This window comes from Lutjanus erythropterus, chromosome 15 (genome assembly GCF_056507025.1).
Source record: "Lutjanus erythropterus isolate fLutEry1 chromosome 15, fLutEry1.hap2, whole genome shotgun sequence".
In the NCBI taxonomy this organism is placed as follows: Eukaryota; Metazoa; Chordata; class Actinopteri; order Lutjaniformes; family Lutjanidae; genus Lutjanus; species Lutjanus erythropterus.
This window is the reverse complement of record NC_139331.1, coordinates 7213967-7230715: the sequence shown is the minus strand read 5'-3', so window position 1 is coordinate 7230715 and position 16749 is coordinate 7213967.

Here is a 16749-nt window from a genome sequence, read left to right as displayed (position 1 = left end):
TGTGCAGGAATAGAAGTGAGTGAGAAATGAATGACGAGTACTTCTACTTTTACTCTGGTAAAAGTAGAAGTACTGATTCAATTTCTTCACTCATGTAAAATTGAAAAAGGACAAAAGTAAAAAGTAGCTGCGAAGCCAACTGAATCTCACATTAATATAATTCAAAGACTATTAAACCATTCCACCTTTAAATAAAACTGAAAACAATGAACATACTTTGCTCCAATGGGAAAATCAGTTTTCACTTTTAGCAACAGAACTTAGAACATCATGATCAACATAAGCGTTTTTGTTACAAATTTTTTCATGTAGGGCTGTCAATTATCACAGCCAAAAGTTCACAGTAACGATATTAATTATCTATAAAAAAAATTATTTGGTAAATGAATTATACTTAAAATATGAGAGTCTGTAACCATAATTGTAACTGATTTAAGGGTCCAAAACCAAAACTTCCCACAAATGCATTAAAAATAAAGTAAGTACTCTGCTATGACAATTTAAGGAGAAGAAAGTACAGATATTTCTGTTAATGTGTAGAAGGTAAAAGGAAAAAGAAATACTCCGGATGTCATATTTTCCACTCTATTTTTAGCTTTTTTTTAATTAATATTATCTCACTGGGTTTTATTTCCCAGCTTATGTATTACAGTACTTTTACTCGAAGTACAAGTGGGTTTCATCCATGTGAAGATGCTTTCAATGTATTCTATTGTCATCTTATCTTATTTTTACATGTGGGTTTTATTATGTTTATGTATTTTCATACAAAGCACTTTGGGCTGCATTTCTTGTATGAAAGGTGCTATATGGATAAAATGAATTATGCCTGATGGGCATAAACGTGACGTGAAGCATTTATTTAGGTATCAAGACTTTTTAACAACTTGTGTGTACACACAAGGTTGATATCCAGTAAAAAGTCACTGAACACATATTTTAGCAGATTGAAACACGGGAAACAAGACACTTGAACTTCCTCTGCAGTGTTTATTCCTGGGCAATCTGTACATTTACTGCCACTGGACAACTTCACTGCTAAACTTTAATACCTCTGCTCTGATCGCAGCCACCAGCACTCTGCATTTTCTTAGTTTCACTCAACTACCTTCACTACATACAAACACAAGCTGCTGTGCTAATGCAACAATCATGCGTTGCATTGATGGAAAAATAATCACGAATATTCACACATATAGAAGAAAGAATACAAACTGCACAGAAAGTTTGGCTGCTCATTTGCTGCTGACACTTTGAAATGCGCGGACAAGATGGATCTTACTGACAGATGCCTTTGTGCGGCACAATGCTGATGATGTTCGCACTCTAGATAAAGGCTAACACAAAGTAGCATTGTTATATAACATGCCTTCAGAAGTGATTATATGCGAGGTAACAGCCGTTGGTTCACAGGTGCAGCAGTAACAAAGAAACTTTTGACACATGATGATTAGTCTCTGTTGCGGGCGAGAAATAATCTTCTCAAGACTTCCTGCATTTTACATCCCTCAGTAACGGCAACATTCAGCTCACTTTTATCATTATTGAAATGTGTCAGTAGATCATGGAACCCCGAAGCTGACAAAATTCAGTTAAAGGTTCACAGACAGGAGTTCATAATGTCACAATGTCATAAAGTAAACTACAGAATTTAAATGTTAGCTAGCTAACTTTGTTAGCTTTAGCTTGCCAGCTAAAATGATTTAGCTTCCTTTACAAGAGTTTATACAGTGATGTACAGCAGTACACAGCACAGAATACTATGGATGAATACCATTAATGCACTGGCTGATATGGTTTTATGACATAGGTTAGCGTCAGCTGGGTAGTTAGCCAAAAAGACTGTGTTCATCAGTGTTTTCAGGTCAGCAAGATTAGCGAGCAGTACATTGAAGGTCATCAGTAATCTTGTCATCTGTAAAATGCACTGCATTATGTTGTGGGATTGTTAGCACAAAGTAGTAATGCATGTCATGTAAACTTATTTTACAAAACAGCCCTCTAACCTTGTGGTGAAGAAAATAAGGAATGTGGCTTGGGGAAAAGAGGAAGTAGACAAATTACATAAGATGAGACCAGACGAGACACAACAAGATAAGATAAGACAGGACTGTATTAATTTTGCTTGATTAAAGTCAAGCAAAATGGCCAGTAACAAAGTAACAACAATAGAGCATCAAATAAGTGAAAAACAAAAACATAAACTATAAAGTGTATAAGCAACAGAATGCAACAGAATAACAAGAGATAAGTTAAGTACAAAAGTAGTAATGGTAATTACATTGACAGAATTATTGGCAGTGATATTGACAGGTAGTAAAAAAATTATATCGCACCAGATAATAATGATAGTAAAAAGTAATATTTCACAGTGTATTGTACATGACTTTAAACATTCTAGAGAAAAAGATACTGCACACATTGGCCATGATATTAAATGTCGTGCATGATAAAGAACATTATATAGCCCTGATATTTTAAGTAATACAATCATTAAAATTAAAAGTGTGTAAAAATCCCTAAAATTGGAAAACTAAAACAAACTAGTGAAAGATAAATAGAAAAGTTTTAATGTAATTGATCAACTGATTGCCAGTAAACAAAAAAGCATTAAAGGACCAGTGTGTCAGATTTAGTGGCATCTAGCGGGGAAGTGGGAGATTGCAGGCAGCTGAATACTGCTCACCTCACCTTCCCCTTCCTCACCCTCTGTTTGTGGACTACTGTACAAACATGGTGGTGCAACACGGTGGACGTAGAAGAGGACATATGCCCTCTGTAGACATAACAGTTCATTCTAAGATAACGAAAACACAATAATGTTTATTGTCAGTTCTACCTGATTGCAGGTAGAAGGAAAATACTACAGTTCAGTTACTTGGCATTATTTATTGATGTTTATTGATCAGTTTTGTTTTAAAATGGAGAAATGGTTTCCTACACAGCAAAAGACCAAAAACGAAAGAAAGAAAGAAAGAAAGAAAGAAAGAAAGAAAGAAAGAAAGAAAGAAGCTCTGGACTAGCTTAAATGTTTTCAAACATTTTCTGTAAGAAAACAGGTTGAGTCAAGACGAGGTTACAAGGAGCCAAACCATGTGATCACAAGCTCCACGTACAATTAATTATTGTGTAATGACACAAAATAACACAGATAACACTGCACACACATTCTAACATCTTAGAAATCGCAATGAATTTAAATATAAATATAATATAAATATGTGTACCCAGAACCTTAAAAATAGATAAAGTAACCTACATATGTAATTCAGAGGACCAAAACAGGCTGCCATTTACTACATGTAAGAAAAAGTGACAATAATACATTCAATAAATGAACATGAAAATCCAAAGTAGACCTCAAGGAAAGGTCAACAAATTGTGCTTGATTAAATGTATTATGCACAAATATTTACTATACATTCATATTTAATTCATAGTATTTGCTATCACTTTTATTTGAAACATCAGTAAACTGTACTAATTACTTGAAAATCAGCCAAGTTGACTATAAATATCAGTGTGTTCTAACAGGAATGTCTTTTGAGTAGCTATTGATAAAACTGTATTTAATTGAATTTGTTATATATTTCAATAATAACATTTTTTCCTTCAAAATATGGTTTGCATAAACATTTCAGGTTAAACTAAATGGATCATTTACATTGAGTCAATAAACATTTTTTTAGGTTAAGACAACTTGAAGTGAGGGGTTTGCATGGTGGTAAAAAATGTGAGATAAACTCGATGTCAAATATTTCATGTGACCCATTTCTTAGTTTTTTTAAAGCAGATCCAATATTTGAATTTTTTCACTGTACTGACAGCAGAGTCAGTTCTATACAAACAACACCTGCTAAATTAATGACTAAACTATGAAAAACAGCACTGTTAAAGATAGACTGTATTAAAGTCAACCTGCTGAAATATCACATATATCAAACATATTCTATCTTTGAACAAATCAACGTAATTTCTTTTGAGCCACATTAGTATTAACTTTGTGAAGCAACACTGCATTGGTGCAGCCTAAGCCGACAAAGATGCAGGTGAGTCGAAGCAAAGAAACTGACTATCAGGGAAAACTGTGTCACTGTCTCTGCCTCAGTTATTTCACACGCTCACACACAAATGTGTAGAAAGCTGTGGTTTGTTGAAAAGGCAGCACAGAATAATCAGAAAAGAGGTCAAACTGTAAACAAGCAGCAGCCACAGAGAGCTCATTCCTGGAAAAACACTAAAAAAAGCTTAATAAAACACCCAACAAATAAGCTTTTTCACAGACGTGTAAATGTTCTTACCATAGATCTGTTTTCATCCCTCTCCTTCGGCAGTTGTCTCCTCTGTATGCTGAAAAACACACCTCATCACAGAAGCCAGCAGAGTGGAGAGGCTGTCAGCCTGTGAGTGGAACTATGGGAAACATGCTGTGTGAAAAAAACACTTCCTGTAATTTTAGTACGGGACAGGCATTGTTGGCAGTGGCTCAACAGGTTTAATTATTCCCTAAGCTTCCGTGTCCGATTTTATCAGCTTGTTTTGTTTATCTCTTCTGTTGTAAAGATAATAAATTCACAAGAAGATGGATTGATTACTTAAAAACGGAGTAATAATTTATTTTCTTCCTAAAGAATTCATAGGAGAGCAATCTTAAAAAGTGGAAAGGCAACAACTTAAAAATATTAGAGAGGTAAGATAACACAAAGCAACAGGAGGAGCTTGAATGATTTTTCATCACAGAATGAATCTTAACATGAAGTGTAGCAGACAAGACCACCAATCAATGTGCAGGTGACCCAACTTTATCCTGCATGCACAGTTTAACAAAGAGAAAGTACACTGTTAAGTTATTGCTCGTTATTGTAGATAGGTATTGAACAAGAAATGACAGTAATAGGTACAAATAGGTCTGCTGCAACATAATCCTCGGGACAAATGCACCTGACAAAATACGACCATGTTAGTTCAGAACAGAACTAACCTTTTGAAACACTAAAGGTCACACAAAAACCCAAACTTAGCGATCTAGGCAGCGGCAGACCAGTAACTCCTGCGTTCAGTGATGTAAAATTTGTTTCTTCAGACAGAGCACAGGACACGGGATTCCTGTGGGATTCCCTCAGGAATGGCGTTCAATTTCACGATTCATCACGGGACTGGGATGAGACAGGAAAAAAGCGGGAATCATAATAACAATATAGGCACATTTTTTTGATGTAGGAAAACACATGTAATGACGTTTGTGGACTTGATTGATGGGAACATGACGTGTCCCGTGTCACCCTCTAGGACAGAGCTTTCTATAAAGGTATCTATCTGTAACAGTCCTTTCCATACTGTGTCAGACACGTGGAGTAATCATCTGATAACCACCTGTCAGCTGCAAAGATAAGCATTTTTAGTGACACTTTGATGAGCGCTGTTGCAGCCATCGCAGCCTGTTTTGCAGCTGCAGGACGAGGGCCAATTACAAAACTTTCTGCACCTATTAGTCATTAAGTACAATATGTCATTACCTCTTAAGCCTGCTGGGAAACAAACAAAGCCAAGCCAACCTTAATTGCCCTTGAGCGAAACTCTGAACACGTAACAGCAGACTTGCCAAGTCTCAACAATGCATGTCAAACTCATCTAATACACATGCAACCCAGAAAAGCATGCTCAGCATATTTCTTTAGTTCTTTGATTATGACACACCCTCAATAATGTCCTCTGTTGTGTGTGGTAAATTGAGATTTCAGACAGTTTTGTGTAGTCATTGAAAAATGACGGTGCAATTTCCTATAATTGCACAGTCTTAGAAATAAGGTGCTAACTAGAACCATAAAGCTTTCTTTGGGTTGTCCCCACAGGGAAACCCTTTTTGTTTCCTGGTTGAACCTTTTATGAAAGGTTCCACCTGGAACCCGTTCAGACAGTTCGGCCCTTCAAGTCTGCTGGGAAACAAAGCCAAGTCACAGCAATCACTGTGCTTGAGCAAAACTGCCAACGTAAACGCCTCTGTGATGTAATGGTTCCACCCATAACCCTCTCTAGGCTTTTTTTTCCACCAAACTAGTGCTGGTTCTTCAACCAGTTCAGTTCAAGAGTTTTGGAAGTTTTGAGTGGAACCACTGTAATCAAGGACACTGCACACCTGTAGAATATGGTACGCCCACTTTGGCTCCCAAAGAAAACTTGCTGTTGTTTGGTTCCAGCTGGGAACCAATGTTTTTGGTTCTGAACCCATTTATTTTTGGTATAAATGCTTAAAAAAAGAGTGAATAGAACAGGGCCAGTTCCATGTTGGTGGAAAGGCCTATCTTGGGGTTTTCTATCCCAAACCTTGGCACCTTCTAAGGGTACTAACAAGAACCCACGCAGGGTGGTTCTACCCAGAACCTTTTTATATTATGGTGCAAAGAACCCTTGATGAACCCTTGACAAAAGGGATTTCAACATTCCTTGAAGAACTTTTTCTTCCAAAAAAGGGTTCTTGAGAACCCTTCTGAAACCCTTATTTCAAAGAGTGCACTAAATGCGACACATTGCATTGCATGTTATGAACACCACCCTTTTTCATTACATCATGGGAACTTTCAAGGACAATATACAAAATGGTACAAGAATTTTAGACGCATGCACCAGGAAGCAAATTGAGGATTTTAACACACCTCCTGATATCGCTGATAATGTTTGTTTGATTGTCAAAGAGAATGGAAATGTAAAAAAGCAGACTGTTCACTCTGTTGTACTTCTCATTGCTTGATTTGGACACCCTCTTGCCGGGTCATAATGACTACAACTGAGAATATCAACAAAGACTGTTTCATTTCTTTTCACATTCATTATATTTCACTGTATCACAACTGTCTTTTGTGAAGCTCCACTCCACTAAGTGCTGCACATGATAGTTGATATTACAGCAGTAGACAGAAGAACAATGAAATATTAGAAGAAGCTTTTCACAAAGCCTCAGGTGTTATACACTTAGAACAAGATCCAATTCGGAAGTGATTCCATTTATCTCTGCTGCTGCCAACAGTCCTTGTTTTTCTGTAAACACTGCGGGGCATTGCAAGGCCAGGGGAACACCTGGGCTCGCTGTCATTAGTTCAGCTTTACGAAGGCAACTCTAAAGTTCGGAGGAAGCCTATTGGATAACGTGTAGTCTCGCATCGCCAGAACTCTCTCCATGGCGCTAGGCGCTGGAGAAACGTCTGGCTCCATGCATACACATTCTGCTATAAGGCGAAAAAAATGCCCTGCCTTGGTTGCATTTGTTTACACCAATCACAAACTTCTTGGTCTGTGCTAAGCCCAGGATGTTGTTGAACTTGTTTTGGTGGAACATTTGCACATCGGGAGGCGATCAGCATCTCAGGCGCGAAAGTGTAGGTTGCAGCTTCGAGGACATTCTTGTTTCCTGGACACTTTGAAAAACGCAGACAGTGGAAGTTGTAATACCTGCAGTGTGCATCCGCTGTGTCAAACTAGATAACGTGAAACGCCTTCAAGAACGTCAACCAAGTCCAATTGCCTTTGTACAGCACCTAGAGATGTCACATCAGTCTTATGCACACCCCATCAAAGAATTTGTTGTGTTGCAGGCACCGGCTTCACAACATCCACAAATATGTAACTGTGGTATAAGCAGGTTCAGTCTTACTGAATGACTGTATATTTACAAAAAACAATAAAGTTTATCAATTTGAACATTAAATATATATGATTATACGATTGAATACAACTCAAAAACTATTTACAAATCGCTTCATTCTTTTTTTGTTTACAAATTACATATTGCCCCACCTTTTTTAAATGGGGGTTTTAGAAAAAAATGTTCCAAAACCACGTTTCCCATGTGCAAAGAACATGTTTAACATGTGGAAAAAAATATGTTCCACATATTTCACATGTGATTTTGTACATGAAATTCATGTGTTTTTTTTTCTAAGGAGAGTTTCCTGAGTTACCATTTTTCCAGTGATCTGCTAGGCTTTGACCTTCCTCTGAATCTTGTCATTTCAGATAATTAAATAAAGAATTTACTTTGAATGGGAATTTTCAGATGCAAGTGCCATTTTCCAAGAGCAGCATAACACTTATGCGGTTCAGCGGTTTGCCAACTGTTCCTGTGGCAGATTGGCTGCTAATTCAATCCCTTAATCTGCCTTGTGTCTGTCAAACTGTCCTTAGGCAGAACACCTAACCCCTACCTAAGCTTACCGTGTTAGCTCAAACTCAGCAACACACACCATAGCTGCAGTGATGCTCTACACAGTAGCAATGAAGCACAGCAAAAGGAAACATAACCGCCAGTCAGCATCAAGGCTCGACTAGTTGCTCTGCAGGTTTCACAGCTCTTCCAACAAGAATCTGAGACATGGCGCCACTCAAAACACTTTCTTCTCTTAAGTGTCACTCAGTGCAATTTAAAACCAAAACCATTAGAGGTGTACTGCTGACCTTTGTACTGTTGTGGATTTAGACAGTTTGAACGGCGGTGAAAGGTAAAACACAGGAAACCAGTCTGCTTGGTTGACTTTCTTTTCCAGACACCCTGTTTATCACTTAGTATCTCTGTTTTATACAATATAGTCAGAATTTAGTGTGCAAGTATCATATATTATTGGTCAATTTAGTATAATATAGGAGTCTCCATAACAAACAAGCAAGCCTCCAAGTAACATACATTATGTTTAAAGGGGCAGTTTACCACAAAATCAAAAATACATATTTTTCCCCTGGACTGCTATTTATCCATCTTGATAGTTTTGGTGTCAGTTGTAGAGTTTTGGAGATATCAGCTGTACAGATGTCTGCCTTCTCTCAAGTATAATGGGACTAAATGGCACTCGGCTTGTGATGCTCATAGCACCAAAAAAAAGACAACAACATTTGAAAAATTCAAAACTAATGTCTCATGACCCAGTTACTCAAGATAATCCACATACCTTTTTGTGAGTGGTTTCACGGAGGAACTACTGCTATTACTCAATTATTCTGACAAGGCAACACTGTAAAAAAATAACAGTCAAATGACTAACAGCAGCAGCTGCCAAACAAAAAAATAAATAAATTTAAGTAAAATATCCTGGTGCAAAAACAATAAACTACACAATTACAGAAAAATATTTTCATTAATGCTTTTAAAGACAGTTATTTTACATAATTTTCCTAAATTATTACAATCAAACACCATCATTAAAGTGAAAGCTCTAATAGTTTGATAGAGAAACAGGTATTTTACAGATGTATCATGTAAATTGATTGTATTTGCACTTTATTTGAATTTACATACTTTAATTTTACAGGTTTGTGTTTGGCAGCTACTGCTGCCAGTAATTTGACCTCCCTTTTTTCCACTACAGTCAAACGCCTTCAATCAAGTGATAGCATTAATAGCATAAATAGTTTAAAAATATAAGCTTTAAGATAACTGTTAATTATCCTAAACTCAAAATATACTGAAGAAATCATAGAGCTACAATTAGCTGTTTCAATTAAAGTGGGGCTGTAAACTTGTCTTATTCACTAACAATTTTTCAGAACCCACCAGGAGGAACAGAGAGACTAAAAGTGCCATTTCTCAATGTGTATATATTGTCTGTTAGAGTTTAATGTTATGAAGAGGTCATAATTTCACCTTTGAAACCTCATTGTGCTGTTGAGCTGAGGGGGTTGTGGTCTGTTTTTTATCTTGTATTTTCCAAGTCATTTTTATATTGTTTTCTGCAATATTATCCTGACCCCTGGGGGTACTGGACAAACATTACATTACAGTCTTTTAATTAAGAATCCTAACTATAGAACTGATGATGTCACCAGAGCACAAGTAAGTTTGAAGTTGTTTTTCTCTATCGCCAAAGAGGGAAATGTCTTACAAATATACTAGAAAGTACTAGAAAGAAAAATCCTACTTAACACAGCAGATACTAAAGGGATAGTTCAGTTGTTTTGAAGTGGGTTCGTATGAGGAATATATCCATAATCAGTGTTTTACAAACAGCTGATGGTGGCTGACACGCCCTCAGTTTGGAGAAGCAGCAGGAGCGCTGATGTAGGAAGCTCAGCAATTTACTGCTATGGACAGGGTCAGCAGCAAAATGTATTAACATCAGCTTCAGTTTCCTGCCAGACAGCAAGTTAAAGTGGCGGAAATACTCTCAATATAGGTTCACATAAAATAATAGATTGTTTTGGGCGTCTAAAATATGCTTTGCTCCTGACCTCGTCCACAGCAGTACATGTCTTAGGTTCGTACACCAGCACTCTGGAGGGAGATGTCAATAATGTCATAACATAAAGGCATTTTCACTATTTTCAAGTCAATTGTTTCATACTGCAGCTGATATTAGTATGACGTAAATTGACTTGTCTCTCTGATGTCTCCCCGTTCTCTCTCATAAAACTTGTTCAAATACTGGATCTAAAAAAAAAAAGTAGGTTTCACATCATTATCAGTTATCTGTATTGGAAAAGGGAATGAAAAAAAACAAAAAAACACTCCGATGCCTTGAGATGAGAGATTCAGATTCACATCCCTTCACTTTTTTCACATTTTGTCATGTTGCGACTGTGCTAAAATTAAAAATAAATAAATAAAAATATTTAAATTGTTTTTTCTTGGGCTGCAACTAACAATTACTTCCAGCACTGATTAACCTGTCCATTATATTCTCAATTAATCAATTAGTTGTTTGGTCCATAAAAGAAAATGGTGAAAAATCTTGATCAGTTTTTTCCCAAATGTCTTGTTTTGTCCACAACCTGAAGATATTCACTTTACTGTAAGAGAGGAGTAAAGAACTAAAAAATATTCTCGTTTATGGACCTCAAATCAGAGAAACTGGACAAAATAGTTAGCGATTATTTTAACATTTGAATAATAATCGATTAATCGTTGCAGCTCTATTTGTTTCCACTCATCAATCTTCTTGTGTCTGACACAACAAGTATTTCACACCTGGACTGGAGGATTTTCTGACGTTCTCTTCTGCAGATCTGAGATGTCAAGTCCTGTCAGGTTGTATGAGGCCCGTCGGTGGGTAGCCATTTTCAGATCACTAAAAACAAGTGAACAGATTAAAAAGACAAGAGTAACCATGGATACGAACACAGTTTTAAGGATCATGGCAAAGGCATCACCAAGCTTGCCTTTTTCCAGCTCAGCCAACTCACTCCCAGCCTCATGGATGTATAAAAGAAAACCAAAAAGCATTTTCACTAGGGGGGAAAAAACTATTAAAATCATTGTGTGTGTGATTGTGTAACATTTGCTGGCTTTTATACCAACCAAACATGTTTTCTTACATCTGAGGAACATGATTTGAAGGCCAAATCTTCAGATTCACTGGCTAGCTGTTTTATTAAGAATACAATTAAAAACCCTCCTTTTTGTTTAGACAGTACTTGCTCGTCTGCCTCCACAGGACATTTCAGACATGTTATCAGTTTATAATCCCAGCAGATCTCTCCGATGACAAGGTGGAAATCTCCTCTATGTGTTTTGAGCTGTTTCAAAGTCAGTTTAGATGCTTTCAGCAGCTCCTAATGAAAGCAACACTTGCTCCATTACTATGTTCTTTCAAAACCAAATTAAACCATACTCTTAAATTAACACACCATATTTGCACAGTATGTGTGTTTGTATGTAAGGTGTGTGTTTATTTGTCTGTATTCATGGATATTTTTGAGCACATTTTTGCCATTCCATTCAGTTTCTATGTAAAGCGCTGCTTTTGTATGAGATGGTGTTATACACAACAAATTTGAATTGACTTTAACTTGGTTTCATGAAACTCATCAGTAAGAACAAATCCACTCTCTGTATAAATAATAAAAAAATAAATACAACAGTACTTCTGAACAGTCACTGACACTAGTTGCTAACTACTTACATTTAATGTACATTATTTAACATCACTGAGAGTGAATAATGTGTGCTTGGCTGTGTGTGAGAAGAGGTGAAGTGTGTTACCTCCACAGCTGACTGAAGGTTTGAACAATCCCACAGTGCATCGCAGCACCTCACAGGGGAGTTCTGGATCCCGGCAGAGGCTCCTGACTGGACAGAGACAGAACAGGTCAGGTTTATCAAATGTAATTATTGTACTAATTTCTGATCCAGTTAAGGAACAGCAGATGAGAGATGGTAGCTATGATAAGGGAAGCATCATTCAATCTGCCGGTAATTTAAGGATTTGTTTGATACAACTAATATGACAAGAAACACCTAGAAAACATTCATGTCATAGAAATTACTTCTGCAAATTCATCCCTGCAAAACAACCTGTTGTAAGTTTTTTGATTTTTTTTTTACTTCCTCTTCCCTCTTACAATCATCACCATGCCTTGATAAGCATGTCTCTGGAATTAAAACAACCGGCTCATTCCAGATGAACTGCGCCTCCCCTGGAGAGTAGACGAGACCAGGCGCCCGCAGCAGGAGGTGGAGGCAAAGTCTGCAAGCAAGTCAGACGGTTCCCAGTAGACTTCAGAGAATATACAGGAAGAGACACTAACATCCTGGTAGATCACCTGCAGCTTACCTGTAGTCTGCAGACCACATTCATAGCTCTAAAAATATTGCTGATTGCTGATCAAAATTGCAAAAAATATACCCCTCTTCTGTTACATGGAACAGATTAAAACTTCACTGCACAAAATAAAACTAATATATCTAGTGTTGAACACACCTAGTAAGTATAAGTGAATTTCTTAATGTTCAGTCAATATTAACCGGATTTACTCACAAACCCGGAGATTATCATCTGGAACATGGATGAAGACTGGGAGACGGGGTGGTGATGCAGGAGGAGGGGAAGGATGAGTGGATTACAGACAGGCTGGAGACAGCAGTCCAAATGAAGTGACAGAGACATTTACTCCTCTATAGAGTCAGAGACATGTCTCCTGCTCCTCTCTGCCTAACAAGAGTACAGGACAGTTTCTTCAGTCACTTAACTCATCTCAAAGCTCATTTACTTCTCATGACAAATTCGTTTTACTTTTAAACTAGCTGTCGACATATAAATACTAGCAGTACACAGTGACTTTAGTCAGCTCGTATTACGCTAGCATGCTGTACACTAATTAGCGTGCTAATTAGCTTTTAGCATATTAACACGCTAATTTCGCTAGTAAATTTAATTTTGGGTGCTGGTGCATATCCTGGTTTAGGCTCATGGTCAGGACGTTTTTCAATTTTTATAATATTGTGTGTCGTATCATTTTAAAGGGGACCTTCTTGGCTTCCATTCAAGAGAGGCAAGATTTTATTTTTTTCTCTTTTAGCCCTTTGGCATTAAGGAACATCAGGGACACAAAACCCAGAAACTGGAATACTCATGGACCCTAAGATATTCAGGAAATGCATAATATACCAATCCTATTCCACTGTAAGCCATAAATTAGAAGGTCATGATTTCTAAGAAATTATCTACACCAAGTCTAGACAGGTCACAAACTGGTCTTTATGTATTTTTTTTAGATACACAATGAAAATTCAGGTTAATGTGGATTATAACAGTGAGGTAAAGAACTACTTAAACATTAAAACATTATAACAATATTATGAACAAATATGACATCTGCATGCTTAGTATGGTAAGATCAGAATCATCACATTATATCATTCATCAAACTGCTCCTCTCTCTCGTCATCTGACTCCCCGATTTCAAAGTCAAAGCTCATCCTGCAGTTTTTGGTTACTGCAGATGTGTGACCTGCACATGTCTGTGTATGTGAGTCCATTTGACATGCACGTAAAAAATTCTTGTGCAGTCCCACCAACAAGACCAGTTTTATCAAGTTTCTGGTGGAAGAGTGGAAACTCCCGTGATACAGAGAAATGCTGCATGGCGAGGTGGTGTACATGACCTGTGAGGAAAGCTGCGAGTTACACTCCACACATGAAGAAGCTGACACTTAGTTTTCTGCATGCAATGTGGGCTCAAGGGCAGTTGTCATCACAGCTGAGGACACTGATGTCATGGTGCTTTGTCTCAGGTTCCAGAAGGACATCACCTGTCCCATCTACCAGAAGTGTGGGACACAGAACCGGACACAATTTGTTGATATCAGCAAACTGGCAAACTAGCAATTTGCTAGTCGAGAGAAGCTGAATGCTCTGAAGACGATGGGAAAGGACACTTTTTAGAACATGCATGTTCTATATAAAATTTAGATGGTTTTACCTTAAAATTACAAAGAAACATTTGATTTTTAGTATGGACATAAACCTTTAAATAATTAGCTACATATTTTATGACAGATAATTACTGTAATTTTATGTGCATTTGTATGTAATTTAAGCAGTCATAAGAATACTGTATAAATAATATAGTGATTTTTCTGTCTAAAAACAAGAAATAAATGCAACTTGTCACTGGCATAATCCTTAAAATAACAGTTATATTGTTAGTTTACAGATAATGTCTGTAATTTTACAGAGTTTTGTGTGTAATTGTAAAGAAATGACATCTACTGTAAAAAAATGAGTTATTCCTATTAAATTAGGATTTTTTTAATAGCGCGAATGACCCATCTCACAATGTTAATAAACTGAAGACTAATTGGAGTATCTACCTCGTGATTTGAATCTGTTCCAAAATTTACTGGGTTCTTCCATGGCCCATGCCACACCCTTCCTTCCAGTATCATGAAAACTTGGCCAGTAGTTTTCTTGTAATCTTGTGGACAAACAGACAAACAAACAGTATTTTGTCAATGTTCAGTACTAGTAAGCCAATAACCTTCCTGTATAGCATTTACAGACTTCAAGTATCAAGTATGAAGACACTACAACATCTGGGCATTCATATATTAAGCGATCTCTGCTGTTGAGTCATTTGAGTGACTCAGATTAATCTGTCATATAGAAAGTTGGATCAACATTGTTGCCTAACAAGAAAAACAACAATCTAAAAAATGCAAAACACCTTTTGACCTCAACCTCAAACTACTTTTGCCTGAGGAAATTATTTGTTGCGCAGGTAACTCTCTGTTGTCTCGTTGTTTTTAAGTACAAAGTCAGTGTGCGTCAGTAGTAAGCATTAAGCAGCATACACCATTATGACTCACTAATGTCACTAATGCCAAAACACGCAGCAAAGCAAGCTCCAACAAAATTGATAGGACTTAAAACTGAAATGGCCACACTGCTTATTAGTAGTTTCTCATAACAAAACACATGAGGAAACACATTCCTGTGAGTACAGCTGCAGGGTAAGTAAATAAGAAAAGACCTTTATTGTGCTTAAGGTGTGTTGTTTGGTTGGGATGGCAAAAAAAATTGTCTGGTTACATATTTGGCAAGCTCTCCCAACCTCTCTCTGGAATTCGTTTGGGTGGATTCTCGGCAATCATAAAAACGTGTTGCCAAAACCTACACCTACATGCTTAAGTACTGGATCACTCAACAAACAATGACTTCTTTAAAACAAAAGGTAGCAAGATGGAGGTCCAACGCTGCCAATTAAAGTGAAGTTGTTGGCAGTTTGAGTCATGAGGAAGTAAAGAAACTAAGATAATGTAGTTGGGCTGAAGACAAACAGACCATAACTGTTTATAAAAATGTATTCATGCATTTGTTTGCAAAAATATTCACACTTTGTTTTGAATTGTTTTGAATTGAATTTGATGAATAAAAGCTAAAAAACATTTGTTAATGCTTAACATACCAATGCTAATGAGATATACTTGCTTTTAACTATGTGTGGGCATACGCATGACGTCTGCCTTGCATATACTGCGTCCGTTTGAAGCGCCGGTTGCGCACAACCTCAGAAATTAACACTATGCGTCCGCAAGATGCAATACACACATGACCAGTAGGGGCAGAATGCAATGACATGGTCAGGGGTCAGGAGATACGTCACCATGTTTCCATAGTGACGATGAGCCAAGCTTGTGGTTATTAAAAGCTAAAACTTTTTGAAACTTTCTACAGGCAGCAAAGCCACTGACAACGTTGCTCTCAGTTTCTGAGCGCACCAAAATTGTCCCAACCTTCTGACTTTTCCTTTGACGTGGTTTTGTCCACAATTTGGTATCCACCACTGGCTATTTTTGCCTTTATTTCTTCAGTTTTAGCTAGCAACTGGGCTATATGGCTGATCGCCCGATCAAAGAGTGATGGCTCCTTGCTTTGCAGGATGTGGGGTCAAAGGTTGCATCGAAGGCTTTCGCAAAAAAATAATTTATAAAATAAATTCCTACTGGCTTATTAGGCTTAGTATTACTGTATAAGTGGATGTTAAATTTCAAAAATGTGGCACAATCGTTTTCATTCAAAAAAAAAAACAAAACACATTATTGTATTGTATGTGTTAGGGTTAGGGTTATTGTAGTAGTTAGCAGTAGTAGTAGTAGTAGTAGTAGTAGTTATTGTAGTATTTAGCTCATTTTTACCTATACTCACAAAAACAGGAGCAAAACCAGGAATGTCATTCTGTGTCTGTTTAATTCAGTTGTACATACAGGAGCCTGTCCTGTCCTTGGCTACCGTAAGACCTCAAATATGGCTGCCGGAGGATACGTTACATCACCTGCACGCCCTCTATTCTGCTCTGTTAAATAACACGTCTATTGTGAATTGCTGGGGATCAAAGACATCTTTGTGACTCAAACTTTCAGCAGGTTCTTGGCCTGGTATGGTGAACTCACACCCCCTGCACAAACACACACACTTAGAGTGAACTCACACACCCACGCAAGAATTTTACTGAAAAACTTCACCCACCTCAATCAGTGTAACTGGAGCC